Raw genomic sequence first — 23,725 nt, 5'->3', positions numbered from 1 at the left:
TCCAAACCGTCATCGAACCCATCGTTCTACCATTCCTAGACCGGCAAGGGAACTTGCTGTTCCAACAGGACAATGCACGTCCGCATGTATCCCGTGCCACCCAACGTGCTCTAGAAGGTGTAAGTCAACTACCCTGGCCAGCAAGATCTCCGGATCTGTCCCCCATTGAGCATGTTTGGGACTGGATGAAGCGTCGTCTCACGCGGTCTGCACGTCCAGCACGAACGCTGGTCCAACTGAGGCACCAGGTGGAAATGGCATGGCAAGCCGTTCCACAGGACTACATCCAGCATCTCTACGATCGTCTCCATGGGAGAATAGCAGCCTGCATTGCTGCGAAAGGTGCATATACACTGTACTAGTGCCGACGTTGTGCATGCTCTGTTTGCTGTGTCTCTGTGCCTGTGGTTCTGTCAGTGTGATCATGTGATGTATCTGACCCCAGGAATGTGTCAATAAAGTTTCCCCTTCCTGGGACAATGAATTCACGGTGTTCTTATTTCAATTTCCAGGAGTGTACATGAGTAGGCTTTGCTTTTCTTGTAGCACTTAAATGGACAGTTTCCGAATATCTATATATTCCCACGAAAAACTTTATTAACTATGTCCCCTTATAACTGTATGGGTATTATTTATTACACATTATATTGATTTATCCTCCTCCTACTGTTGTCCCATTCCTTCACGTCACTTTGTTGGTAAATCTGCATATACATCGCATATGTAAGATCCATGAATATGCGAGGAGTGGCTATAAAATAACGGGACTGATGCTGTCACAGAGTAAGTACGCATGCGCCAAAGATAAACGGCCAGTAGTTTCGAAGCATTAAGCCTTCTCAGTCAAATGCGGCATCTTTGGTGTCTGCAGACAAGTCAGTGTGGCAGTGGCCTTCGTTTGCGATGAGTTGTTATTTTGTTTTGCCGGAAGAATGGTAAGTGTAATAATAACGCAACGAAGTGTCGTGAAGTTTCACACGAAAATTGGAAAAACTGTTTCTGAATTCTGTTACAAAAACGGGTGTATGGCGAAGACGTACGTATACGAATTTCTGAGCGGCCAATGCGTTTCCAAGATGGCCGAGTAGATGCTGAAGATGACCCACGCTTGGGACGCATATAAACGGATGAAAATGTCGAAAAAGTAGATAATCTGATTCGATATGATCGAAGGTTGAGCATTCGACTGTTGAAATTGTAAGAACTGACAAAGAACGTGAAAGCAAATTTTGCATAGCCACTTTAGCATCAGGAAAGTGTGTGCGAAACTGGTGCCGAAAGTTTTCACTATCCAACAAAAACAAGTTCGTTGAAACGTTTGTACTGATACTTTGAATACCACTGAAAATGATCCTGATTTCTTGGGAAGAATGGTAAGATGCAACGAATCTTGATTTTTCACTTGCGATCCAGAAACTAAGCGCCAATCTGTGCACTGGAAGGGTCGGAAGGCGAAAAATGGTCGAATGAGCAAATCAAGATTCAAAGCGATTATTCATGGAACTGTGTATCCTCACTGGGTTCGTTAAGTTCACACCATTAATCAACATTACCACCTTGAGATTCTTGCTCAACTCCGAGAGAAAACAAGAAAAAACTACCCACCTCTTAACAGACAATGCGATATGAGCCGGTGCGTTGTCCTGATGCAGAACTCATTACTCGTTCTTCCACAATTCGGGTAGTTTTTTTCTTATTGTCTCTCGGAGTTCAGCAAGAAACTCAGTGTAGTAATGCTGATTAATGGTGTGACCTTCACGAAGAAACAAAGTTCCTTGAAAACCGAAAAAAGAGAAAATGTACAGAATCGCAGTGTAGGACAACCCACCCTATTAGCCTGTGTACTCCCCAGGGTCACACCTGCATTACAAGGAACAAGATTTCAGTCCGTTGAAGCAGTGAGAGCAAAAGCAAGTCGCGCCACTGAGCAGCTAACAGAAGACGACTTCAAGACTGTTTCCGTCAATGGAAAATTCGCAAGAAGAGTCGTAGGGATAGAGGAGGGGAGCATATTGAGGGCTACAGTAATTAGATATGTATGTTTTTGAAATAAAATGTTTTACAATAGAGGCCCGTTATTTTATAGCCACACAGTAACCGACATTCGCACAGTAAATGGTAATTAATGAAAGGCCACTCCAGTTGCCGATGTATTCCTTATTTAAACGTGCAACCGGTTTCGGTCTTCACACCCAGCCCATTTCACGTGAATCTAAAAAGTATACTGTGGTGAAACAATGTAAAAAAAAAACTTGAAAAAATCAGAGTGATTTTGAAATTAGAGCGATGACGAAGCCGATATGCACTTCTTACAACGCCCTCTATGTTACATGCCGCTTGGCAGACAATGTTTTGGATGTGATGAACTGAATCAAATCATTATTTCGTCCATAAGGGACGGCGTTATGAGGGATGCGACTGTTAGTACATACAAATAAAACAGTTTGTGTGTGTCATTTGTTTATTTTGGCACTACACCTTTCGATGGTTGACGTTTTTTAAAACACAAGCAAAACACATTTATGTACATAACCATTTAAACAATATTTAATTAATATTTTTGTATCTAATGACGCAGTACATTCATATTTTTTTAAAAAAAGTTTGTGTAAATAACTAATGTAATAATTGAGTTGTTCACATGTCAATATTCCGGTACAGTCCGTTCATATTTTTAGAAACAAAAACCGTGTTTATATAGAAACCATTCAATCCTTTATCTCTGTGTCCACTGTAAAGAAACATGTCTGCAACATATACAATATCTTTTAAGTAAATGTCATCTGCAGCGGAGAGAACACACATATAGAAACAGTATGCAGATGTTTTACAGCACTACCGCCCCTGCAAGTACAATTAATTTTTTTAACCTCTAAAGTGCCCTTTCTAAATAAACAAATTTTTATTATTAGCAAAAGAAGCAAAATAACCTACACTGTCCTTGGTCTATGACTGTGAAAAGACGTCTGTACTCTTCTGAAACACCAGCCATGTAAGTAAACAATTATCTAGCGGAAGAAGGTGTGATCCATAAAAACGAATAATGGCGTAATAAACGAATGGCTGACGCAGAAACTGTTTTATTTGGACTGAATCAAACCACAGCAGTTGATTAGTGATCTCCACTTACGGCGAATAACTTTCATGACTGAACTTTACTGTAAGCAACTACCAAGCGACTTTTCCGCGTTATGAAAAATTTAACATTCGCGAGCTCTGAAAGACCACTGCTAGGAAGAGACATTTCTGTAATTCTACTTTTAAATCAATTAGAGAGTTTGAAGGACATGGTCGTAGCGACTGAAATTATTAATTCAAGAATGTAATCTCGTTGTTACAAAAAAGTACTGAGAGATCATTATTAGGCATCAGAGTCTCCTGTCCTAGCATGAACTTGTGCGACAGACATTCTGTGACGGAGAAGTTGTAGTTTTCAGGCGGAAAACGCGAGGCTCGTGCTGCGCCGTGTCGTACGGGGATACTGGTTTTTTCTCAGTATTTATCAGGTGTCACTTAACAGCGAAATGTGTTGCCACTGTAGAGTGGGGAAGAAAGGTAACGTCGTAGCCGGATAGAAGTCTGCAAACATCGATAGGCTGGAGTAATTGAACAGAAAAATTCTGTGAAGTAAAACTACATATAGCAATCCCGCGACGACGGACGGTAAGTCAGGATCATACTTGGTAAAACCTTTATAAAGACAAGATTGCATAAATATTTCTTGATTTGCAAGAACCGGTTTGACAGACTTTGCTGTCGTCTTCAGGTCTTCAGAGATATTTGTTATAGAACGTGTTCATTTTGAGTTGGAACCACACGTCTAGTTGTCATGTTGGTGGATAAAATGTAGCACCTTATACAAAGGTTTGTCGTAAATAAAACCTTTGAAATCGACAGGCACATTGTGCACAGGGCCACGTCCATATATGTAGCTCTTGCAGATGATTATTACGACATAAAAATCACAGCACACAATAAAATGTACAGTAGCGCATTTGCTTACGTTAGCTAGACACGGTTTCATCCACCTAGGACGTCTTATAACGTACATTTTATGTGTTTTATTTGTGACAAACCTTTGTATAAGGTACTGCATAAATCTACGAGTCATTTCCAAGGCACCATCGCAGTATTCGTCTTAAGTGATTTAATACGAGAAAAGCAAAACTGGATGGCTGCTGTCTACACGAATACGAATGCAATACATTTGTTAGCAGTGCGTCACCCCTATTGGTACCGTTTTTCCATCTTGGGGATACATCCTGTAGGAGCACAACAAAATGTTATGTGCGCCTTTCTTCCCGATGTTGTGGATAATCAGTGTATTAACAACTCCACTCGTGACGAAAATAATTTTACTGATAAATGTAAATGTCGTGTGACTAGGGCCTACCGTCGGGTAGACCGTTCGCCGGGTCCAAGTGTTATCGATTTGACGCCACTTCGCCGACTTACGCGTCGATGGGGATTAAATGATGGTTAGGACAACACAACACCCAGTCCCTGAGATGAGAAAATCTCCGACCCAGCCGGGAATAGAACCCGGGCCCCCCTAGGATTGACATTCTATCTCGCTGACCACTCCGCTACCGGGAGCGGACATGACAAGCGAATAACAAATATCGAAAAAAAGGAAAGATCAAATGTTTTGTGGAAGTATTTGTCAATAAGGAAGGTATAAAATAGCTTACAGAAACATGTGACGTGCCTTAGAAAGATCTACGAAATCATGTACAGCAGCTGAGGCACGTCAAATATTTCTGTAATCTATTTTAATTATACCTATAAGAAAAATCATTTCACTGAACTTTTGACTGCCCGTTTTCAATTTTTTGAATTTTCGTATCTGGCCAGAAAACAGGCAGTAAAATAACTGAAATATCGATCGGTATTTGATTACCATTAAAATTAATCAAGTTCAGAGAAAGCAATGTAGTTTCAATTTATGCTGTAATTTGATATTTATATTTTTCAATGCGAAAGAAAGAATTAAACAACTGCTTCACCAATGAGACTCTTTAGCTCCAAAATTAGCAAAACCCTGAAGAAACAGACTTTGTGACACTTTATTCAGGAGAATTACTTATATTTTCCCCTCAAACCTTTTAAGTTTTTCTCAATCAACTTGATTAATTTCAAGCTTTTTTTTTTTTTTTCAAAATTGGACCTCATGCTGGTGAGCTTGATACTATGTATGCCCAAATCCCGCTCATTGTTTGGGTATAAAAATACGGACAGAAACACATTGCCTAATTTGTAGAGACTCTTGTCTTAGGACCACTCGAACGTTTGACCAAAAAGATAAATGTTTTGTGAAAGACGAACAGTCTCGCAACGAAGACTGTTTGTACTTTCACACTGTTAACACTGGCTGCTGTGCCATACCGCCATAGATTGGAAAAAGATCCAGAAATATTTATTTACCGGATATTAGCAACCACTATTATTTAGAAGAAACAGTCTGTATTAACCATGAACTGTTATAATTTGTACCTCTTAATTACTATAAAGTCAAGCTCTGACTACCTAAGTGGTTGACAGAACAGGAAGAAAAATATTTCTTACTTAATAGCCTTATTTTGCATTTTTTGTTGGCTTGGTTTTCTGTACTGTAGCTAATGCACCTTTGAGTGCGACAGATTTCGAGGAAACGCAGCTACAGCTTTTGTGGGTCTCTGGGGTGCGTTAGCTGGTAACTCCCGTGCTTCGTGAACTTTCAACGCCCCCGCAGCAGGGCGGAGGGCGTAAGTGGCTGCCTATAATCTCTGGTTTCCGTAGCCGCAACGGCCACCCGAGAGCGCGAGGGAGGACGGTTGGATTTAAAAAATGGACGCGCGCCGACAGAGGACCCCCTACCGGAGGGAAATTGAAACTCATAACGGTTTTAGAGCACGTCGTTGTGGCTATTGCCACTAGATGGGTCTGTTAGTGGTTGCGGCAACCCCCCGCTTGGGGCGCCACGAGTTATGGAATGGCCCTGTCGTGGTGGGGATGGCGAGGGTTGTTAGAGGGGGGGAGGAGAGGGGCGCGCGCCGCAATGGCCGAACTCGTCGCTGCAATCTTGCTTCAGTCAGCGGGTCTGTCCCGGTTTATCTTCCGCACGCTTCATCAGATAAATCCGTCGCTCCTTTTTTTCCCGTTTCCTTTTTATTCTTGCCTCGCTGTACCCTTTCCCCCCCGCGGCAAAATGTGTCAAAGCTTTATCCGCTAATGGAGTACATACGTCAGCGCCATAACGGACTACTGCAGCGGTGTGTGTTAATAGTTTTATCTTACCTTCGACAATACGCGGGGGAGTGACTCTCTTCCTGTTGTCTTTAAAATGGACTTCCGCAGTAATTCTCGTCCGAACTGCGCCCGTTACTCAGTGAAACAAAGAGCACTGACAAACTACTAGAAACTTCGTCACGAAAGTAATTAATATTATATCACTTTCGTATTAGTATTGTAATTAACTACAGCAGTTTAATACGTTGAGAGGGATCTTTGTAGTTATCAGTGCACTGGTCCCATTAAGATGCCAAAACATGTATTCCGCCATATTTACCAGTCTAATAATCGGTTTACAGGCAGGAACGTGCAAAACAAAATGAATAAGTCGAAAACAGGTAGGAAGTGTGATAAAAAATTTGTAACTTAACACTTCATAAATTTCCCCTCTAAGGACCAAACAATTTACATTTTATTGTGTACTACACCGTAGACATTACAACTAAAATTTTATCTCCAGTAAGATGTTTATAGGAATTGCAAAAAATGTATTGTACAGTACACCGAAAACATTTATTTGCGTCTATAACGGGAATAGAGAGTAATTTTTTTTTATTTGGAGTGATAAAACAGGTGCGTTGAAACAGATAAGTCAGTGGCTTCGTGAGCTGATCACTGCACGCTTAAGAATACGACGACATACTTGATCTGTCTCATTGGGGGTTTGTTTTCCTGTCTATGTGTAAAGAACGTAATTTAGTCATTTATTGGTATCAGAGGAAATGGATAGACCGCCTTCTCTATGGCCCTCTGAAGAACGAGAAATTTTTACATCCCTATCCTTCGTACAAATACGTTTGAATAGATAGCCGCCTTATGCAGCCACAAATTTTCAGTCACTAAGGGTAGCTTTCTCTTAGAAGATGGGATAAAACGACATATATTGTAGCGAAGGGAAGAAGGAATCGTATCAGAGTAGTATTGCAGCTATCCGTTTTATCTGGCCATTACAACGCCGATAGAGTTACACATCATTTTTAAGTGCGAACGACCTAGTATTTCAAAGCTGTAAATTTTTATGTTTTTTAAAGAGGATGAAAACAAACACGGAGTTGGAAGATATGTAGGGGTAAGGAGAATATAGCAAAGAGTAGAAGAAAACTATGACACAGACAGAAACGGTAGATTTTGCATAATATGACAGGAAATGGTTCTCGAAATTTTTGTATCAGTTGGAAACGTTGGTTGCCACTCATTCTATTGACTCCAGAAAGTGAGTATAAATTGTGAGTGATTAAACGATAAAGTTACGATAAGGCAAAAGAAATACGGTACGTAGGTTTCGCGTCACGCAACTGTTGTATGATGGATACACTTCAACTCGCCTCATCATTTTAAAATATACCTACTTCGGTTATGTGTTAACTATTTTTACAAGCTACGAAGGCGTTATATTTCTTTCAAGGGGACAGAATATTCCAGTGCAGTTTTCTCTTATTCCATTTGGTTCTTGTGGAGATACCAGTATAAAAACACTTATGACATTCTATATGTTAAAAATTCCGATTATACAAGAAAGAAGACTAATTGAAGCAAACTGTGTTGAAAGAAGTGGGAGTTAAGGGGAATTTCTGAAGAAGTTTGCTTTCTACCTATAAAAGACATGTAAGACTGTACCACAACGCATGACACAAACTTCTTTTTTCCTCTTAAGAACTTAAGCCGTTCTGCAGGTTTCGACAAGTTGTTCTCTTAGCTTACTTCCTTCACAGTTCCTTGTAGAGTCTAAATGAAAATGGAAATGCTCAGCAGAACGTTATTTACGGATGACTCGGGAGTAAACCATTTAGTTCTGGAAAAAGAGGAAATAATCTGTGAACTGATTACTCTGCTTTTTTAGACAATCTTGCCATTTTAGCTGAATCTATAGGAGATACAACAGTGCAGATAAACCTCCTACACGGGACGGCTTCAAATGCAGGCCTATGTATATCTTTCGAAATAACAAGAACAAAACAAGAAAAATTACAGACGCGAATGAGGCACCGAAATACATGGAAACTGATTATAGAAGAATAAAAAAGGCCATAAAATTTAAATATCGAGATATAAACGAGGGCTATGGACAAAGGAGCTAACTGAGAAAAGGCAGGGCAAATGGAAATGCTATTTCAATTAAAGAATTTGTGTGAGAAGGAAACTTTATCAATAAATCTCAAACTCCAGGACTACAACACTGTCATTAGACCAGAGTACCCGTATGCATTAGAATGACCTTTGTTAAATATATAGCTAAAGAGTTACATGAAATGGAAAAGAAGGAAAGGGAAATAGTCTGGAAGATCTTGGGACCAAAATATGAGAATGGGAAATAGAAAACAAGAAGTAATGGTTCAAATGGCTCTGAGCACTATGGGACTTAACATCTGTGGTCATCAGTCCCCTAGAACTTAGGACTACTTAAACCTAACTAACCAAAGGACATCACACACATCCATGCCCGAGGCAGGATTCGAACCTGCGACCGTAGCAGTCGCGCGGCTCCGGACTGAGCGCCAAGAAGTAATAATGACTATTCGACACAATGAGGAAGAGTACAGATGTATTGTAAAAAGACTAAATGGGAAAAGAATGAAAAAAAATTTTTGCAGAAACGCAAAAACAGTGATGACTTGGATCAAATAAGTTACAAATTTCCTAAGGGAAATGGATGAACGGAGGAAGAAATAGGAAAAAGATAAAAGTACTGAGCAAAGTACTTACAAAGTTTCGAGAGGTTTCGGAAGAAATTAGGCGCAATATTGACAGAAGAATGAAAAATAACAGGAGTGAAAGAAAGGAGAGAAGAAATAAGACGCAATTTATTTATTGTGTTCCTCAGTACGTCAACCCAATACGAAAATCTGAATGAGCTTGTTATGAGATGTGGCACTCTTTTTTTTTATTCCAAGAGAAAAATATGAGCGCTGATAAACAGAAACATATCAGACATCATCTGTCGATGTATACGCGTAAGTTATCTTTAAAATTACGAAAAATTTATAGAAGTAATAAAAATAAAAGCCCCGCAGTTTATTGTATTTATTTGGCCTCTAGCTGGTGAGAGATTTACACACTTGTGTTCTTACTGAATATGGTTACAGATTACAAATTTATTTGATATTACCAGTGGTAGTTGGTGATTCTTGGAAAACAAACACTCAAGTGTGGGGAGAACTTAAAAAAATAAAAAAATCAACCACTTTATTTTCGTAGCGTTGCTACAACGCAACACTGCTGAAAAATCACTTCATTTGTTTCTCTTCCCATTTTTAGCTCTTTCCTTCTAGTATCTTGTTATCCTATTTGATTATGAGTTCATTGTTAATAAACTCTGTTAATTTCTGATTTTAATAAACAGTTATTGCATGTCGTAAACAAAGTCTGTGCATGTTTAATTCCTGCACAGTATACTAGTATTTATTCTTTCCACTATGGCAGCAACATAAATGTTAAAACAGTTCACTTATTTTTGTAGCCTGAAATACTAATGCGTAGGTGTAGGAATTACACCTCTCAGCTGTATCATTTTATTTGCAGTCGATTACAGTGTTACATTACACTATTCTCAGGCCACTCAATGATACCACACGATTTTGTGGAGACCTGGTAATCGCAGTTACACGGCATCAAAAAAAATGGTTCAAATGGCTCTGAGCACTATGGGACTCAACTGCTGAGGTCATTAGTTCCCTAGAACTTAGAACTAGTTAAACCTAACTAACCTAAGGACATCACAAACATCCATGCCCGAGGCAGGATTCGAACCTGCGACCGTAGCGGTCTTGCGGTTCCAGACTGCAGCGCCTTTAACCGCACGGCCACTTCGGCCGGCTACACGGCATCCTCAGTACGTACGTAAAGATGATCTATCCAAAGATGAAAGTACAGAGATTGTAATACTGACGTTTAGTTATAATTTCAACCACTGACAAGAATAGGCGATATTATCATCTTTTGTGCATTATGTAATTTTAAAAAAAAATGTATTTAAAGATTAAGTTGTGTTGAGTAACATGTATGCTATTCATTATCATCGTAATATTTTTGCTATCTGTCTTGTCCTTCGAAACTTTTTGTATCGTTCTTGACAACTGTGTAGCCTGAACATACGCGAGTTGTTTTATGTTGATGGCGCATACGACTATCCTTCTGGAATCCGTAAATTCTCCGGCTGCATGTTTTTGTCTGTGTGTGAAGGGTAATCTTAGAACTGTTGTAGACGTTCTGATACTGTTTTCACTAATAAACAGACGGAGTCGCGAGGAAGCTTTGTATGTATAATTTATTAGCGTTATAACAGGCAAGTCATACGGCCTAGTACTAACTGTGCGCAGCGGATCGCTTATTCTGTATACCGTATTTTACGGGCTATAAGACGCTACGGACTGTAGGACGCACATAAATTTTTAAGCATTTTTTTTAAAAATAACCTTTTTACCGTTTTTATTATTGGACTGCAAAGCCAGATTAAAAAATTCTTACTTTATAGAACCGAACTGACCCTTAAAATACCTGAAAATCGTCATCATCTAGTTTTGTCCATTTGGCATTCAGTCTTCGTCAATTTTTTCTGTTCTTCTTTAGTAGAATCGTTTATTCTGTTGCAAGAGGACCGAAATGCCTCTCATCAGCTCTGTTTCCACGTTCTTGTGCAAATGCTATTACTTTAAATTTACAGCCCCTATACTTTTTACTCTTTTTTTCATTACGAAACTAGCTAATAACAAAAATATTGTACTGTTATCCATTACACAAATCACTTTCAATTCAAGTTCAGTGGCACCGTAGACTGCAATGACGCATCATAGGCTAGACAGTGTTGTGGGTTTGTGATAGCGGGGCGGAAGGGAGATAGTGTTAGCAAGCTTGTGAATCCCCGCTACTGATGATCGTCGCTTCGGTGCACTGTTGCTGCAATTTGAATCCATTGTTACCAGAGTTAAGTTTCCCGCAACGTCGAATATACGGCCATTTTTAAGACTGGCGTAAAATTTCAATCAAAGACTGGGCATTTTTACATTTATTTCGAGTGCAAGACGCACCTGAATTCTGGAGGCAGTTTTCTGATGAAAACAGTGCTTGTTATAGTTCGTAAAGTACAGTATCCACAATTTCTCGGATTACAGTTAAGTATGTGCTGTAGCTCGCACAGGTACGCATTTCTGGTGTGTTCAAATCGGACTGAAGTTCCCTACTCAACAAATGAAGCCCTAATGATGAAAGTCTTAAGTTCGAAATTTACTCTGACTTACAAGGAGACGGCACGGCCGTGGGGTCGGGGATTTGTCCGCAATTTTGTGTGGTGAAAGAGGATCTCTAACACCTCACTTGATTAAAATATTAGGACGCACTAGTCAGAAAATCCCGAGAAAAATCGATCCAAAGTTTCTTAGGTGCCGTTTGAGTATAAAATGTTAGTCCATTGCTGAGCCGCCGTTTGCCCTACATGGTTAGCCCTCGGACCTTTATGCCAGAGGTCTCGGGTTCGATTCCTCCTGTCGCACTTTTTTTTTCCTTCTGTTGGTTGCAAAATTGCAGCGCATTGTTACAGGAGAATCGTGAAATTAATTCCCGGGAAGATTGTATAAAAATTCATTCTGTAATTCACCATCAATTATCGTCACCAATATTCTGAGATATGATTCAATATTCCTGGTTTGCCTCAAAAGTATCAGAAACTCAAAACATTTACGTAAATGTTAATGGGGCATGTTTTTGTACAGATTTGTTGCAAACGCCCTGTGATTGTAAAAAATCCGCTTTCATATGTTGCGTAAGAGTCGCAAAAACTATAGCTTTGTTGTTTTTACGATAATTACCACTGCGGTTCTTGTTTATAATTATTATATGTATAAAAATTGAATGTTTCCCAATCGACTTTGCTATTCTGATTATAAACCCAATGTTTCTCCTCATATACTTCACAATGAAAAATGGAAATCCCACCGCGATGAATTGTGTTGTTGGACAAAAAGAAAATAATTTTTATTCAATAATGTAAATAATTTGTTAAAGACAATGTAGGTTTGGGAAACTTCCTGAATAATTGTGAAATAACAAAATGAAATGAAACAGAAGAAAAAAAGCGCCGGAGGATGAATCGAACCCGAGACCTCTGGCGTAAGAGTCCGAGCCCTAAACATCTAGGCCAGACGGCGCCTCGACAATGTACCAACATTTCATCCTTATACGGCACCTAAGAAACTTTGGATCGATTTTTCCCGGGATTTTCCGGGTAGTGCGTCTTAATATTTTAACCACATGAGGGTCCTCCTTCAGCACACAAAATTTCGGACAAATCCCCGATCCCACCGTCGTGCCGTCTCCTTGTTAGTAACCACGCTATAGAAGGACAGCATACCCATACTAAGTTTTTGATTCATGCGAGTTTTCAATACATCCCATCTTTTCTTATTTGCAAGTTATCACTCCAGAAGTGAGTAAGAAAGTTTACGGCGCGCCCGTCGTGTGGCGAGCAGCATCTTTGATTGCGCATCCCTCTCTGCGCGCAGTTGCAGACGCCACGGCCGCTGCCGTATTGATCACGCCGCGTCACGTGACTCACCTCCCTCCCTCCCTCTTTCCACCCCTCTCCGCTATCTCTCCACCCCCGTGTCCCCCCCTCTCCGCCCCTCTCGCGCTGTCCGTGTTCGCCACTGTCCGGGGAATATTAAAGGTCTGGAGCGGCCCGCGGGCATTAACAGTTCATATTTCTGAGAGCAGAAACAAGAGACAACTAACTCGCGCCCGCGGCAAAAAGACGAGCGGCCGCACGGGCCGCAAAAACGCTTCGTTAGCGGCCGGGCCGAGCCGCACACAGCCGCTTAAACGCCGGCTGCCGATACGGGCTAACGTTAAAGCACGGTGCGGTCCGCGCAGATACCAATCTGCCAACGCCTCTCTGTCCGTCTGCGCGGCCCTAATTACTTTCTGCGCTCCTTCCCCTACAGTTTACAAGCAGCTGAACCTCGACCCTGCGGATTATCTATTGACAGGTTTCCGCCGCTTTACTTTGTAGAAGTTTCGCGTCAGTTGTTTTTTACAGAGCGGGCTGTCAACCCGAGGGAGACGCGGCCGTACCAATGCGGATTCCTTCGTGGGAAGTCAACCATAGATCAAATGTTCACCTTAAGACAAATCCTGGAAAAAACAAACGAATACGGAGTTGGCACACATCACCTCTTTATAGATGTCAAAGCAGCTTGTTGTTGTTGTGGTCTTCAGTCCTGAGACTGGTTTGATGGAGCTCTCCATGCTACTCTATTCTGTGCAAGCTTCTTCAACTCCCAGTACCTACTGTAACCTACATCCTTCTGAATCTGTTTAGTGTATTCATCTCTTGGTCTCCCTCTACGATTTTTACCCTCCACGCTGCCCTCCAATACTAAATTGGTCATCCCTTGATGCCTCAGAACATGTCCTACCAACCGATCCCTTCTTCTAGTCAAGTTGTGCCACAAACTTCTCCCCAATCCTATTCAATACCTCCTCATTAGTTATGTGATCCACCCATCTGATCTTCTGCATTCTTCTGTAGCACCACATTCTCTTCTTGTCCGAACTAGTTATCGTCCATGTTTCACTTCTATACATGGCTACACTCCATACAAATACTTTCAGAAACGATTTCCTGACACTTAAGTCTATACTCTTCTTCAGAAACGCTTTCCTTGCCATTGCCAGTCTACATTTTATATCCTCTCTACTTCGACCATCGTCAGTTATTTTGCTCCCCAAATAGCAAAACTCCTTCACTACTCCAAATGTCTCATTTCCTAATCTAATTCCCGCAGCATCACCCGACTTAATTCGACTACATTCCATTATCCTCGTTTTGCTTTTATTGATGTTCATCTTATACCCTCCTTTCAAGACACCATCCATTCCGTTCAACTGCTCTTCCAAGTCCTTTGCTGTCTCTGACAGAATTACAATGTCATCGGCGAACCTCAAAGTTTTTACTTCTTCTCCATGAATTTTAATACCTACTCTGAATTTTTCTTTTGTTTCCTTTACTGCTTGCTCAATGTACAGATTGAATAACATCTGGGAGAGGCTACAACCCTGTCTCACTCCCTTCCCAACCATTGCTTCCCTTTCGTGCCCCTCGACTCTTATAACTGCCATCTGGTTTCTGTACAAATTGTAAATAGCCTTTCGCTCCCTGTATTTTACCCCTGCCACCTTCAGAACTTGAAAGACACTATTCCAGTCAACACTGTCAAAAGCTTTCTCTAAGTCTACAAATGCTAGAAAGGTAGGTCTGTCTTTCCTTAATCTAGCTTCTAAGATAAGTCGTAGGGTCAGAATTGCCTCACGTGTTCCAACATTTCTACGGAATCCAAACTGATTTTCGCCGAGGTCGGCTTCTACCAGTTTTTCCATTCGTCTGTAAAGAATTCGCGTTAGTATTTTGCAGCTGTGGCTTATTAAACTGATAGTTCGGTAATTTTCGCATCTGTCAACACCTACATTCTTTGGGATTAGAATTATTATATTCTTCTTGAAGTCTGAGGGTATTTCGGTAGTCTCCTACATCTTGCTCACCAGATGGTAGAGTTTGGTCAGGACTGGCTCTCCCAAGGCCGTCAGTAGTTCCAATGGAATGTTGTCTACTCCCGGGGCCTTGTTTCGACTCAGGTCTTTCAGTGCTCTGTCAAACTCTTCACGCAGTATCGTATCTCCCATTTCATCTTCATCTACATCCTTTTCCATGTCCATAATATGGTCCTCAAGTACATTGCCCTTGTATAGACCCTCTATATACTCCCTCCACCTTTCCGCTTTCCATTCTTTGCTTAGAACTGGGTTTCCATCTGAGCTCTTGATATTCACAGCAGCTTATGAAAGCATAAATAGAGAGCAGTTATATCAAGCTCCAGATGAACTGGGAATCTTTAGAAAGTTGGTAAGGCTGGTGAGAATGACAATGAGCGAAACACAAGGTAGTGTAAGAATAGGAGGAATGATGTCCAACACATTGAGTATTAAAAATGGAGTGCGACAAGGGGATGCGTTGGTATGCCTTCTCTTTATCGCCGCCCTGGAGAAGGTGATGAGAAACGCAAACCTTCTGAACAGAGGAACGATCTTCTATAAATCGGTGCAGATACTGGCCTAAGCATATGACATGGATATAATAGGAAGAACCCTAAAAGCAATGGAAGAGACATTTACAGCTCTTGAACAGGCCAGTAGGAACATAGGGCTAATTATTAATGAACAAAAAACAAAATATATGGCAGCTGGAAAAGCATATAGAGAAAATCTGCCAAATGCAATAACAATGGGCAATTATACATTTTAGAGGGTTGAACATTTCAAGTATCTGGGCTCGACAGTTACAGATCTAAATGATACCTCCTTTGAAACTAAGCAGAGATTAATACTGGCCAACAGAGCCTATTTTGCCCTAACAAGACTTCTATCCTCAAGGCTGCTGACTCGTACCACTAAATTAACTATCTATAAATCACTTATACGACTAGTGCGTACGCATGCCTATGAAGCCTGGACAATAACATTAACTGGATGCATTTGAAAGAAAGGTACTTAGACGAATTATCAGCCCAATCTGTGAAAGAGGAAGATGGAGGAGTAGATACAAACATGAGTTGTATACAATATACAAAGACCAACCCATCAGAAGGATAATGAAATCATCCAGACTGAGGTGGACGGGACATGTGGCTCGCATGAATGATACAGAAGTACCAAAAAGTATATTACAAGGAAAGCCAGGAGGCCAGAGAGTGGTCGAGCAAGAGCCAGATGGGAAGATGGAGTAATCGAAGATCTTAGGAAGATGGGCTATGGAGAGTATTGGCAAAGGACCGAGAGAGATGGAAGGAAATTGTGGAAGAGGCCAAGGCTCATCATGAGCTGTAGAGCCAAGAAAGAAGAAGGAGGTTTCCGCCGCTACACCGTACAAATACTGCACTGCCCTCAAATTATCGTCGATAGCGATGAAACGCGTCAGACGTCCCAACACGGTACAGTGTCAAAGCTATAGTACTTCTGAATGTAAAGGAACAAACATACACCGTCCGAACAGGCCTTGAAGGCCCGACGGTACCGACCGGCCGCCATGTCATCCTCAGCCCTCAGGCGTCACCGGGAGTGGATACGGAGGGGCACGTGGTCAGCACACTGCTGTCCCATCTGTTGTCAGTTTTGGTGACCATGTAATATTTCTGGCTTATTCAGCCATCATATTAGGCTCCAGGAAGCTATTGCCGGGGCAGTGGAGATGCGAGAAGCATAGAGATGACGCAATGTGGGATGAGGTACCGGAGACAGATGTTAGATTCGGTACCATTCCCGTGAGGAAGACCGCCTGCACGATGCTGCTGCTCTGTGATTGGCTGTGTTCGTCGGTAGAGCGCCAAAACGTTAAACTTTAGTTGATATTATTAATTAAACCTGTCATCCAAATTACTTCATTTTTTAAATAAACATCTATCAACAGCCAGCTATCAATCAGTCATTTCAAAATTATTAAAATCAAAGTATAAAACAAAAGACATGATATTACTGCCGATGCACTTCGGTGGCGTTCGGGTCACGCCTTGCTGGCTTGGCGCGCGAATTGTCTCGGGCAGTCCGTCTCTCCAGTTCTGACCGTTCCAGTAGACAGACATGTTGTCTGTTATAACAGTATTTGTTTCATGCAGTTTCATTTACTACAGTTCCGACCGTCGTTAGGTACAGACATGTTGTCTGTAATAGTAGTATTTGTTCATGTAATTTTATTCTCCGGTTTTGACGATTCCAGTAGACAGACATGTTGTCTGTGGCAGGATGTATTTCATGTTATTTTAGCCAGATATAATGACTGTGGAAATATATGTTCAATACGTTGTGATCAAGAATAGTTTCTCGTGTCTATATCAATAAAAACGCGAGTGACATCCCAAATGAGTTATAGTTTATTCGTAGCAGCAGTTCCTTGCGAAGTTAATTTCAGCCTCAAGAAAAAGAATCCACGACCTGCGTGCTGTTTTCTGAGCTGGGGACATCATCATCACGAAGACAGCAGGTTAGCGAAGTGTACAACAACTTATGTATTCCACACAGGACAGTGGAAACAACTAGGCACCTCACGTGTACTGCATGCACAGTACAAATGTGCTCAGTGACACGTCATCTGCAGTAATGCAGAGGAGGTAAAGAAGGATGAAAGTATTAACACTATCTCACTTTAATTCCTTTTTTCTTGCCATAACCGGTGTCGCTACTTCTCAGTAAAGCAGTTCCTCAATCGGCCTCAAGCGCTAGGTGCACCCCACTTCCCCACTTGCCAACAGCACTCGGTAGACCCGGACGGTAACCCATCCAGATGCTAACCAAGCCAGACAGCGCTGAACTTCGATCATCTGGCGGGAACCAGTGTTACCACTCCAGCAAGGTCTTTGGGGCCGAATGGATGCAGCCATGTGATACGTACGTCCGAGGTTACAGAAAATGAAAGCGCAAAAACTACAAGACGTGCTGGTAAATGAGACTTATCACTGCATAGATCATCTCTCCAGGTCTTTAAAGTCAGTACCGCCATTAGACTCTTTTATTTGCAGTGTTACATTACGCAATCATGATTTCGGCTTCAAAGTGCCATTAACAAGTTTTTTAATGTTAATACAGTGCCTAAGATGGCATACTGTCCTATTTAAAGTATACTATTAGACACATTGTATAAGAGTCAATATTTCTGGTCAAAGCCTACTGCTCTGTTTTATCACTGAGTATACCACCTTGAGTAGATGGTAAAAGCCTACTGCTTTGTTTTATCACCGAGTATACCATCTTGACTAGGTGGTATACTCAGTGACAAAAACAAAGCCGTAGGCTTTTATCAGAAATATTGATACTTAGACAATGTGTGTAATAATTTTAAATACGACAATATGCCATCTTAGGCACTGTATAACATTAAAACACTTGATAATCGCACTTTTAAAGCCGAAATCATGATCGTGTAATGTAACACTGCAAATAAAAAACAGTCTAATGGTGGTACTGACTTTAAGGAAATATATTACGACTGTGGCCCCACATTATGAAAAAATTATTGTATCTCTCCAGGTCTCCGATCATAATATGTGCTGTGGTGTAGTTGCACTTTGGAGCAGGCGTATCAGAACTAGAGACTCCAAAAACAGCCAAATGTTGAGGGCTGCATACATTAGAAATCTAGCGGTCGCTGTTATGTCAGTGCTATATTTTCTTCCTTTCTGCTACAGTTCTGCGAGTTATGACGAATGTGACAATGATAGTGTTGCAGTCTCTCTGTATTCGTCGACTTGCTCCCTCTTTCGCAAATGTGTTGGAGTGTAAAGCCCAGTAACGTAGCATGGAAGTTGGATGCATGATCTTGTTGTTGTTCTGTCATAATGACAGGGGTGAAAATCACTGACTGTCTAGATCAGATGGCCTCTAACGAAACTGTGTTTTCAGAGACTATAACTTTTTGTTTGTGGGACATCCATCGGATTGTTTACAGTGAACAAATACACCACTAGAAATATTTTGTGGACCAAAGTCTTACGCAACAGAAATCGACCACAACCACCACTGTTTCGGGGTCTTAGCATCGTTACCAGGTGCATCTGAAATCTAAAATAAAACAAAAATTTTAACCTGCTCCTTTAAACAATTAAAAAATGGAAAAAAATTTAGAAAATAAAAATCAGAGGAAATGACTAAATAATAGCCCACCTAGCAGCAGTACGACATTCATGTCTAAACATCTATTAGGCAAACGTGTGCCGTATGTGAACCATCATAACAGCATTCCAAATGGTGGCTGCAAAGAACGTCAACTTTCAAGGGCAACCTGGGAAAAATAACTGATGTCCAAGAACTGCCACTGCTAATGTATGCAGTCTACAAAAAAAACCATCATAGGACGTTAGGTGGAAGTCACACACCAGGCCGAGTTAAATTAAATAACGACCCTGCCCTGCAAAAAGTAAATCAGCAACGAACCTGATATGGCGAAACATCGCGAAAACACAGTAACATTAGAGTGCAACAGTTACCGAATACTGATACAGCGCGCCTATCTGCGTCATATGGCTACGGCAAGAGGACTCAGCAGTAACTCCCCCGAGACTATGGAGTGTATAGGCGAAAAGTATTTGGTGCAGTGTGTAGAATTGCAGATTAGCTCCGTAAGTGGAAGAATGCTGTCTGAAAACGTGTTCGATGCCACAGTCCACACTTTAGGTGGGAAATATACAAAGTTCGTCCCATGCAAACAAAATGGTTGTATCCTTCTTTAATAAATTTACGCCAGTGTTAGAAATTCGGGGTGCACTCAGCTTTTGTGAGGCAAACTGAGGAGCTACTTGACTGAGAAGTAGCGGCATCGATCTCGAAAACTGACAAAGGCCGGGAGAGTGGTGTGCTGACCACATGCCCGTCAGTATCCGCATTCAGTGACGCCCCTGGGCTGAGACGATGACACGGCGGTCGGTCGGTACCTTTGGCCTTTCAAGGCCTGTTCGGACGGAGTTTAGTTTACTTTTGTTTTAGAAATTATGTATACATATACGTACCCTACATACATTTATATACACTCCTGGAAATTGAAATAAGAACACCGTGAATTCATTGTCCCAGGAAGGGGAAACTTTATTGACACATTCCTGGGGTCAGATACATCACATGATCACACTGACAGAACCACAGGCACATAGACACAGGCAACAGAGCATGCACAATGTCGGCACTATATCCACCTTTCGCAGCAATGCAGGCTGCTATTCTCCCATGGAGACGATCGTAGAGATGCTGGATGTAGTCCTGTGGAACGGCTTGCCATGCCATTTCCACCTGGCGCCTCAGTTGGACCAGCGTTCGTGCTGGACGTGCAGACCGCGTGAGACGACGCTTCATCCAGTCCCAAACATGCTCAATGGGGGACAGATCCGGAGATCTTGCTGGCCAGGGTAGTTGACTTACACCTTCTAGAGCACGTTGGGTGGCACGGGATACATGCGGACGTGCATTGTCCTGTTGGAACAGCAAGTTCCCTTGCCGGTCTAGGAATGGTAGAACGATGGGTTCGATGACGGTTTGGATGTACCGTGCACTATTCAGTGTCCCCTCGACGATCACCAGTGGTGTACAGCCAGTGTAGGAGATCGCTCCCCACACCATGATGCCGGGTGTTGGCCCTGTGTGCCTCGGTCGTATGCAGTCCTGATTGTGGCGCTCACCTGCACGGCGCCAAACACGCATACGACCATCATTGGCACCAAGGCAGAAGCGACTCTCATCGCTGAAGACGACACGTCTCCATTCGTCCCTCCATTCACGCCTGTCGCGACACCACTGGAGGCGGGCTGCACGATGTTGGGGCGTGAGCGGAAGACGGCCTAACGGTGTGCGGGACCGTAGCCCAGCTTCATGGAGACGGTTGCGAATGGTCCTCGCCGATACTCCAGGAGCAACAGTGTCCCTAATTTGCTGGGAAGTGGCGGTGCGGTCCCCTACGGCACTGCGTAGGATCCTACGGTCTTGGCGTGCATCCGTGCGTCGCTGCGGTCCGGTCCCACGTCGACGGGCACGTGCACCTTCCGCCGACCACTGGCGACAACATCGATGTACTGTGGAGACCTCACGCCCCACGTGTTGAGCAATTCGGCGGTACGTCCACCCGGCCTCCCGCATGCCCACTATACGCCCTCGCTCAAAGTCCGTCAACTGCACATACGGTTCACGTCCACGCTGTCGCGGCATGCTACCAGTGTTAAAGACTGCGATGGAGCTCCGTATGCCACGGCAAACTGGCTGACACTGACGGCGGCGGTGCACAAATGCTGCGCAGCTAGCGCCATTCGACGGCCAACACCGCGGTTCCTGGTGTGTCCGCTGTGCCGTGCGTGTGATCATTGCTTGTACAGCCCTCTCGCAGTGTCCGGAGCAAGTATGGTGGGTCTGACACACCGGTGTCAATGTGTTCTTTTTTCCATTTCCAGGAGTGTACAAAAATGTATTCTACACACACACACACACACACACACACACACACACACACACACACTCTGAAGCGCCAGAGAAACTGGTGTATGTACGCGTATTCAAATACACAGACATGTAAGCAGCCAGACTACGCCGCTGCCGCCGGCAACGCCTTTATAAGACAAGTGTTTGGCGCAGTTGTCAAATCGGTTACTGCTGCTACAATGGCAGGTTATCATGATTTAAATTAGTTTGAACGTGGTGTTACAGTCGGCGCACTAGGGATGGGAAGCATCATCTCCGAGGTAGCGATGAGGTGGGGCTTTTCCCGTACGAGCATTTCACAAGGGTACTGTGAATATCAGGAATCCGGTAAAACATCAAATCTTCGACATCGCAGCAGCCGGAAAAAGACATAAGTGCAACGCTTCCGCAAATTTCTGCAGATTTCATTGCTGAGCCATCAACAAATGTCAGCGTGATAACCATCATAGATATGGGCTTTCAGAGCCGAAGGCCCACTTGTATACCCTTGATGACCGCACGACACAAAGCTTTACGCCTCACCTGGGCCCGTCAACACCGATATTGGACTGTTGGTGAGTGGAAACATGTATAGCCTGGTCGGACGAGTCTCGTTTCAAATCGTATAGAGCGGGTGGACGTGTACGTGTATGCAGTAACCTGGGGGTGGTGGGATCACTCATGGGAAAATTCCTGCAGTAGTGGGTGTTAGAGCTGCACCTTTTTTAGATTGAAGTTATCTGATAGGTATTCCTGCTTAAGGGAAGTCTCTCTAACAAAGGAACCACTTTTGACAAAGCTTAGGTATCCGAGTAATGAGGGAATTAGTATATTTCATCAAAATATACAAGATATTAGAGATAAAGTTAGTGAATTGCTTATAGATGCTCACTCTGAAATTATTGGTGTATCTCAACACTTCTTAAATAAGGAGATAATTCTGAGGCTTCCTTTACCAGGATACAGGTTGGCTGGCAGCTTTTCTAGTAGCTCTTTGCGGTGTGGGGGAGTAGCCATGTATGTGAAAAACGGCATCCCATTTGAGTCAATTGATATTTCAAAGTACTGCACTGAAAAGGTGTTTGAATGTTATGCAGGTGTGGTTAAATTTAGTGGAGTTAAACTTCTAACTGTTGTTATTTATACATCTCCAGACTCCGATTTCACAACATTTTTGCTAAAGCTAGAGGAGGTTCTTGGTTCACTTTATAGGAAATACAAAAAGTTAGTTATATGTGGTGACTTCAACATTAATTGTATAAGTGATTGTGCAAGGAATAGGATGCTGGTAGACCACCTTAATTCATATAATCTTATCCAAACCGTATTCTTTCCAACGAGAGTGCAAGGGAACAGTAGAACAACCATAGACAACATTTTTGTTCATTCCTCATTACTAGAAGGGCATTCTGTTAGCAAAAAGGTGAATGGCCTTTCAGATCATGATGCACAAATTTTAACTCTAAAAGATTTTTGTGCTGCAACACATGTTAAATACAGTCATCAACTGTTTAGGAAAGCTGATCCAGTTGCTGTAGAGACCTTTGTAAACCTTATCAAGGAACAAGAGTGGCAAGATGTTTATAGCGCTGATACAGTAGATGATAAATATAATGCTTTTCTCAAGACTTTTCTCGTGTTCTTTGAAAGTTGCTTTCCGTTAGAACGTTCAAAACAGGGTACTAGCACAAACTGGCAGCCTCGGCGGCTGACTAGAGGGATAAGAATATCTTGTAGAACAAAGTGGCAATTATATCAAAACGTCAGAAACAGTCAAAATCTAAATGCAGCAGCCCATTACAAACAGTATTGTAAGGTGCTTAAAAATGTTATTAGGAAGGCAAAAAGTATGTGGTATGCAGATAGAATAGCTAAGTCTCAGGATAAAATTAAAACCATATGGTCAGTCGTAAAGGAAGTGGCTGGTCTGCAGAAACAGGGCGAGGATATAGAATCAGTGCGTAGTGGCAATGTCTGAGTTACTGATAAGTCGCATATATGTACAGTATTTAATAATCACTTTCTGAATATAGCAGGTGCACTAAATAGACACCTGGTCCCAACACGGAGTCATATAGCGGTCTTAGAAAAAAGTGTTCCGACACTGTTACCTGAAATGCTCCTCCATGATACTGACAAAAGGGAGATTGAGTTAATAATTAAATCACTAAAGACCAAGAACTCTCATGGATCTGACGGGGTATCTAGCAGAATACTGAAGAATTGTTCTATCTATGTTAGCCCAGTACTTAGCCATATCTGTAACTTTTCCTTTAGGAGTGGTCGGTTTTCTGACCAATTAAAGTACTCAGTAGTGAAGCCAATTTATAAAAAGGGAGACAGGGATAATGTTGACAGTTATAGACCTATTTCTATGCCATCGGTGTTTGCTAAAATTATCGAGAAGGTTGTATATACAAGGTTACTGGAGCATTTAAATTCACATAATTTGCTGTCAAATGTTCAGTTTGGTTTTAGAAATAGT

The sequence above is a fragment of the Schistocerca americana genome, chromosome 10, assembly GCF_021461395.2.
Source record: "Schistocerca americana isolate TAMUIC-IGC-003095 chromosome 10, iqSchAmer2.1, whole genome shotgun sequence".
NCBI lineage: Eukaryota > Metazoa > Arthropoda > Insecta > Orthoptera > Acrididae > Schistocerca > Schistocerca americana.
The sequence above is the reverse complement of the archived record's forward strand: the minus strand, read 5'-3'. Positions refer to the sequence as shown.